This window comes from Lactuca virosa, chromosome 3 (genome assembly GCF_052849685.1).
Source record: "Lactuca virosa cultivar CGN04683 chromosome 3, Lactuca_virosa_CGN04683_v6, whole genome shotgun sequence".
NCBI classification, from domain to species: Eukaryota; Viridiplantae; Streptophyta; class Magnoliopsida; order Asterales; family Asteraceae; genus Lactuca; species Lactuca virosa.
The window spans coordinates 179,457,644-179,465,574 of NC_136428.1; positions in this window are offsets into that span (position 1 = coordinate 179,457,644).

Consider the following 7,931-nt stretch of genomic DNA (forward strand, 5'->3'; position numbering starts at 1 on the left):
TGGACCGGAGGGTCTTTATAGAGATATAGCCATGAGAGGCTAATTATTTACGTGTGGTATTTTAGGGAACTCACTAAGCTTCGTGCTTACCGTGTTGTGTGATATGTGTTTCAGGTACTTCTCAGGATCGCGAGAAGGCGCCGGCTTGATTGTACACACCAGTTGGAGATCATGATTTTGAGGATTCTGGGATTTTATTAATCATTTGTTGACTTGTGTTTTGACAACTTCTACATTTTGGGGTCTTTTTGGAAATGTGATATTGAGTTTATGTGATTTTAAAAATGAAAAATTTATTTGAAAATTTATAGTGTTACACTTACATATATTCATCGTATTTCTTGGTGCTACTAATTACTATTAAATCAAGACAAGTTTCATTTCCACTATTAGACTTTTTACATATGTTGTTTTTAAACATAATGGGAACAATTAACATGCTACTTTGTAGAAAGAAAAAAACAATTTTTGGTTAAACAAAACAAAGAAGAGTACATAAAATTATCAAAGTGACCATGGTAAAAAGGAACTACTTCCATTTATGGTGATAAAACTAACTTACTTTGAGAAAACTAAATCACCATTCCATATTATATGTCATAAAAAATAGGGCAAACTAGTACATGCTCCTGTTAGGGTTAATCTTGACAGATTATTTAAGGTTTTAGTTTAGTATTTGTTTTATTTAGTAATTGAATAAAAGGTAGTAGGCTATAGGTTGAATGGTTCATGTGGACCAAGAGTTTTAAGGTTTTTATATCATTAGTTTAGGTGCTAGAAAAGAGGAAACGTGGGATTGATTGTTTATTTAGTTCCATTAGGTTTTGTAGGCTATAAAATCCTTTAGTTTTCTGAATAGAATGCAACAGTTTTGAGTCACAATTACTTCTTCCTTTCTCTATATATTTCTCACGGTTACTTCTTCCTACATTGGATGCTTAGTTCAATTAAGTTTGGATGATGGGTAGCATCAAATTTAGAGTATGTGTGTGATGGGAATCGGGAGTAGAACTCTGTTCGATGAGATTGATGATCGGTGGGGTACGTCCTACGTACCGGAGTACTACATTTTTATTTCCCCTCCTAAAATTCTATTGTCTAACGATGATGATGATGATGATCGATGGGGTACGTTTCATGTACATGAATGCTATATTAGTGTCCCCCTCGTATTTCTTTTGATGAGATTTGTGTGTCAACATTTCCTTTCACGAAGTAACTAAGGGAACTTCATAGACTGCCAAATAGAGTGTGTTAGTATTACACCACTACTAGTCATGTCTGATGTGATCTTTCCAGGTAAGGTGAGTATGGGGGTAGAACTTCGTATACAAATACTTCATGTGAGACCACTGCTAGGCATTACCATCTAGATGACCACCCCTCACGTAACTGTCTTGGGGTATGAACCAAGGTTCAACGATGTGAATTATTTCATTCCTCTAATTTGTTGTCTTTTTTATCCTCATTTGCTACCAACGAATCCCCGAAGTAGCTTTTTGGTCACAGTGATCCTTCTGGATAAATCCCATGAGGTCGTTGCATAGGATCTGTATGTGAGGATCGATGTGATGGGGTAGATTGTCTTATGGATATGATATATTTGTGTTGATGACAACAATTGGTTTTGCAAGTTTGAGATATATGATTAAGGTATCTCACCAGGTTTCCCAACCTGAACCACTTATTTTATATGCATCATAGGTAATGGTGTTTAGACGACTGAAGACTTGAATAGGATGCAAGTGGTTGAAGATAATTCGGGACTTCGGAGAAAAAAAAACTCTATTAAACACGATCGGATTTTTCAAAAACATGATCTTGTTTTTCGCTTTTTTTCGTTTTTTGTTGTTGGGCACGTATACAAATACCTCCTATCTGATCAATTTAAACCCTAGACGTTCCCATACAATAAAAAAGCATTTTTAGATTGTTTCTCTCCGTTTTCATCAATTTCTGAAGATCTGAAGGTTGTGGATCATCTCATACATTTAGTTTAGTAAGATTTAGCTATTTAATGTCTATTTTTACTGTTCTAGATCGGATTTAGCCATGTCTGGCTAAACCCTAGATTTTAGTTCCGCATAGATCAATACTTTCATGTGATCAATCATTAGACCTGGTTTTTGATTTGTGATTCTATCTAGATTTTTCAGTTTTGTGATTAATGAATGTTTGATTTTGATTTTTTAGCATGATCACCTAATTTAGGATTAAATCACTTGAGTTAATCAATTAATGAAATCTGTAATTGTTCTAATAAACTTGTAATAAGTAACAAGTAGCATATTGGTTCCGTGTTGGGATTTAATTATGATATAAACTGAAATTTCGTATTTTTATGTTTCCAAGTTTGTGAGAAGTATTGAATACTGCTGAGAAATTTACACAGATCTTAATGTTGCTTTTTTTATTTAATTAGGAGCTTGTTTAATTGAATTAGTAAAAAGTTAGAATTAACCGAAGAGCTTGTTTTGGTTAATTAATTAGGTACAAGAGAACTTACTAGAGCTTGTTAGTAATTTTCAGTACCAGCTTAGATAGAACATATTTTGAATTATCAGGTTTGATGGGTTTTGATACAAAACATAAATTAGTTTTTCATAAAAACCGGCAACGGAAGTCTTTAAAATAACAAGTTTATTTTTAGTTTATAACAAAACCAAACCATCAAGGATCCATTTATATAGGCTAGAATGAAATAAAAACAACCAAAGAGTTTTAGAATGACAACATTCGAAGCCTTTGAACCCGCTTGGTTTTGGGGTGTTGATGAAGATAGCAAAAATCAAAGATTATGATTTCTCTATGTGTATCCACCATCAAGAGTAAGGCATTTGGAATGCTAGTTCCTTCTTGTATAAAGTATTTCTTAAGTCTTTAAGTGCTTAACTCAAATAAGCACTAAAGGAGAAGAACTTTAAGCCACCAAAGACTTGAATAATCTTCAAAACAAAGCAAGAGAGGATGTATCATGCATCTTATGGTTTTGGTGACAAATACGAGGAAGAAGAGAGTGTTTTCACTAGCTAAAAATGCAAGCCTCATGCATCTCTTATATATTCCTATGCAAACTAAGGTCAAACCTATATAACACTCTAAAGTATTATACAGAAAAAAGGTGAAGGGGACAAAGCATGAAGACAAGAGCATGATCACAAAAGCATGGTCATAAAAAGTTTGGAAGCAACCTCCATACTCATGCTGAATTTTCGGCCATACCTTATTAAATAAGAAAGATTCTACAATTTTTATAAACTCAAAGTTTATAAAATATAAACTTTATATTTAGGTAAAAGACAAAAGAATCCAACTAGTCCAAAAGGTTGTGCATGACTTATTAATTTATACCATATGAAATAATAACTAGTTATACTCTCTTATAATTATTATTTTCACAAAAAAATAATTATTCCTTAATTAAATACAAGAATTGATATTATTTATTAATAATCATATTACTAATAAATATATAAAATGTGCCAACTTGATAAAGTTGTGACCCTACAGGATCATATATTATTAGCAATGTCACTCAATAATGTTTCTTGGACATATAGATTCAACAGGGTTTGTGTTGATTGCACGATTAGGAAAGTCGCAGCAGAATTGAATTCGTTTTTTTTATTATTGAATTTCATTTAGTTATTTTCAATGCTATTTATTTTTTAATTATTAATCAAAAATCCCCCTTTTACATTTTCTATTTTATTACTAGTATGTGCTTTATGCACAGAGGCATTGACCATTAGGTTGTGCCCTTGTGGATTCGACCCTGCTTCCATGTGCTATCCTTTAGTGCATTTGAGCAGTGATAAATTTTATTTTGTTAAGACACCCGCGACAACGTCTTAAAAAACATCCTTAAAGTTTTATTATTTTGAGAAATTTTGATGTGTGTAAAATGCACTAGTTTTAATCCTACTACTTCAAACACAAATAAAAACACGAAGGCAGTATACCTATCGTTTAGCAATATAGTTCAAGCAAGCAGGGTATCGAACACAGGGAACAATAACAATTAAACTAACTACTAGAATTATCTAATTAAAAACAAACAATAAAAAGAAGGGTTTTCTCTAGTTTTGCAAGACTAGAAACTTAAACAATTAACTAACACTCAACCTAAGATAACTAACAACTAAAGCAAATAAGAAGTAATTAGATTCAATAATGAAAGAGACTTTTGTTCAGGTTCGACTCACTTGTTTCTATGGTTGATTTTATGGCAAGTGCAATGGATTATTTTATCATTGGCTACCGATTAATGTGATTAGATTTATCTTCACTATTACTAATCCTTAGAAAACAAATTAATTCAAACAATGGCCAATTGGTTAAACTAATAAATTTCATAGTATTTTGATTCGGGTTAAGTAAGACTTGTAGTTTTAGCTAATTAAATTTATCAGTGCAATCCACATCTTGTATCGTTGTTCATCACACAAGCTCACATATTAACTTACTTATTTTCTAGTTAATCCTAGGTTCATATTCACTAATACTAGGCGTATAATATTGTTTTCACAAAAATCATATGAAACAAGCAATTAAGAAGATGTTCATGCAACTTAATAGACATGATAATTAACAGAAAAAACAATAATTGTCAACACATAAGGATCTTCAACAAGTTTAACAAAACAAATTTCACCAAATCAATAAATCCATACCATAAAATCAAACCATAGTTGCAAGTTAATCTACGCTAAATAGAAGTGATGAGTTTTTAGCTCATATCTATAACAACTAACATCTCAAAAACGAAATCCAATGATAAAAACATAATGTAAACAATAGATTAAGAAAAGAGAGTGTGTTTTGCCTTTCGATATCTTCCAAATTGGTCTCTAGGGTTGATCTTCGAATTCCAGAGCCTTAGAAATCCTTCCTATCGCAAATTAGTTGTAGTTAATCCTCCAAAAACCTTCTTGTCTCGGGAATTAGTGCCCTTTATATAGTTTTCTGAAAACAGGGGTAACTCGTCGAGTCCCTTTGACCGAATCGACGAGTCCATCACTTAAAACCCGTGTACGGGAAGTCTTGATTTGTTCGTGAATATTCCTATCTACTTGACGAGTTGAGGAATAACTCGCCGAGTCCTTCACCTTTTTAGCTTAATTTCTTCTTTCTTCAATTCCCGAGCTTCCGATTGCTAATCACGCTTCCTTTTTAACTCGAGCATGTCTTTTAGGCTGAAAATACAATTTAAACATAATTAAGTATATTTTGTTCAATAATCGAGATAAAATAGCCAAAAAAATATTAAGATTTTAGACAAAATATATGACTAAATATGAACATATCAAAATACCCCACACTTGACTTTTACTTGCCCCCAAGCAAAAGTGAATTTTAGCACATTAGCATCACATATGACAATCCTAATCAAACCCAACCATTATACCAAGACCGCAACGCATGCATTTGTGTCTAAATTTTTTCCTAAAGACCCCCTAATCCTAAATACTTACAATCCTCATAAACACTCGCCCACTTCTTTTGAACAATGCTCATTTTATGCATCCCTCCGAATCCATCCGCAGAAAACTTTCTTAACCTCAAGGTATTTTTGGTTAAGCTACCCAAGCACATATAATCTAGAAAAATTACAACTTTTGATACCACAATGGAGCTCTTTTTTGAATTCTTCACTTCTTTGAATATTTGATCTTTGATCTCTTGAATTCACCACCTTCTTTATTTGGTTTTTGGTATCTTCAACTTTTGAATTTTGATCTTCGTACTTTATACTTTTACTGCTCCAAAATTATTTAACTTTTTGGTAATTTCTCGCTCTTTTTTTACATGTTCCTCACTTTTTTTTCACTCAAACCCTACATGATTAAGCAAGGAGCTTAACTTCATCCTTTATTGGTTAATGTATTAGTCTTATGTGCAATGACTAATTAAGTTTTCCTGGATACATTTCTGGTACACGATGCTAAACATATTGCATTCCTCAAACTAAGCGAGGTTGTGTTTTTGTCCCATGATTTCACTAGAATAAAGGAGGCCACAAATGCATTATAACATATATTGGCTCAACTAAATATTTGGGTCCTCATACGATCATTAAACACAATACTAGCATGAATCCTAATTGCTTTACCAAATTTTCTAAATTAACCTAGCAATTTTTATGCAAATTTTTTTAAAATTGAGTAAAATTCTAAATGAACTAATATAACCAACACCATACCCCACACTTAATTTATGCAATGTCCCCATTTCATATTATGCATGATAAAAACATAAAAGTAAAGAGGGAATTGGAACAAACTCCCCTGGGATAGTAGTGGCTAGGTTGATCTTCTTTATTTAAAGCTCCATCTTCAATTGACTTTAGGCATGGGAACAGCTCATCCATACCTCGGGCGTCAAATCTCGTGTGTACAGCTCCAAATGTAAAGGAACAAGCTCTTGGAAATGCTCGGAAAATAATCTTCAAATAATATAATCAAAACCAGCATCAAAGGGTATCGAATCATCAAGCGGAAAATAAGAGGTTGAGAAACTCGTCGAGTCCATGTGGAGACTCGGTGAGTAGTCTTTATAACAGCAGAAAAGTCGCGTTTTTTCACTTGGACTCGACGAGTAGGCACTGTATGGACAAAAATTCTCTTCTGCTTCAGGTCCGTTTCTGGGGTGTTTGGTTAATATCAAAGTGATACTTGCCCTCATTTTTCTTCAGTAACTAAGCACTCTTTAACCCCTTTCATGATCAGACTCATACTCGGACTCAAAACTCCTATTCTTCTCTCCTAGACTCGATTTTGTTTCTTGTTCACCTTTTACTCTCGATTCGTGCACTTATTCTCTCACCCTTAAACTGAAAATATCAAAAACAAGCACACGTAATAAACAAGGAAAACAAACTTAAAAACCTACTTACTAATTGTTCAAACATTAACCAAACATATGAAAACACACCAAAAAAAAATGTCTTAAACAACCACACAAAAATAAATATAAAATCAAAAAGGATAATTATTCTTCATCCTCCTCATCATCTCCTCCAAGTCCGCTCCCTCCGGCTCCACTTTTCCTCGAACTCAACCTCTCATCCCAACTCCTAACATATAGATATTTGGGCCCATCCATCCTTGGTATGTGTAAATGGCTCATCATGTGGGCGAGTGCCATGTTGTTGTAGTTCATACTCCGCCCAAGATCATATTGATATACCCTCGATTCTACACTGTACCAGTCCATTGGAAGCTCCTCATCCACCGGGATTACCGGTGGGTCTTCATGTGCATGTTCGTGCGTAGGCCTAACCCTTCTACCCGGTTGTTCGGAAGCTATCACCTCATCATCTACCGGTATTTCAAAGCTACCACCACCATAGTCCTCCACAATCTTCGCCCTCCTAAAAAGAATAACATTGAATGGAGGTGTGGGTAGCATGGTTAACACTCTCGCGACCCCTCTCTCAAGAATACCATATGACCTTGCTAACTTGGTCACAAACATTCCCCCATTAAGAGGTCTTTCTCTCTTTTACCGCTCCTTCTACCAAGTACCTCGCCAAACAATAAGGAAGATTGAAAAAGGTATTTGGCATAATTATGGACCATAAATAGAATACGTCAAGGCTTGGCACCTTGTCGTCATCATTCCTCATGTTTATTGTGCTTGTAATAAGGCGATGGATTGGTGACCGGATGCTCCCTTCTTGAGCCGCGGAAGGTATATAAACATTGTTAGCTATTGTGGACCACCAATTTGCATAGTTCATTCATTCGGGAAAAGTTCTGTAGCAACAATCCAAAAATGTACCAAACGCCTCAGTCATGACCAAAGATTGGTCATAAAGGCCCATCCTCCATCCTAGCTCCACCATGCTACATTGTCGGTACTCCCCACCAAGACAAAAGGTCATGGCGTTGGGATTATAGTAGTCATCCCCTCCTAGAAATGAGACAGTG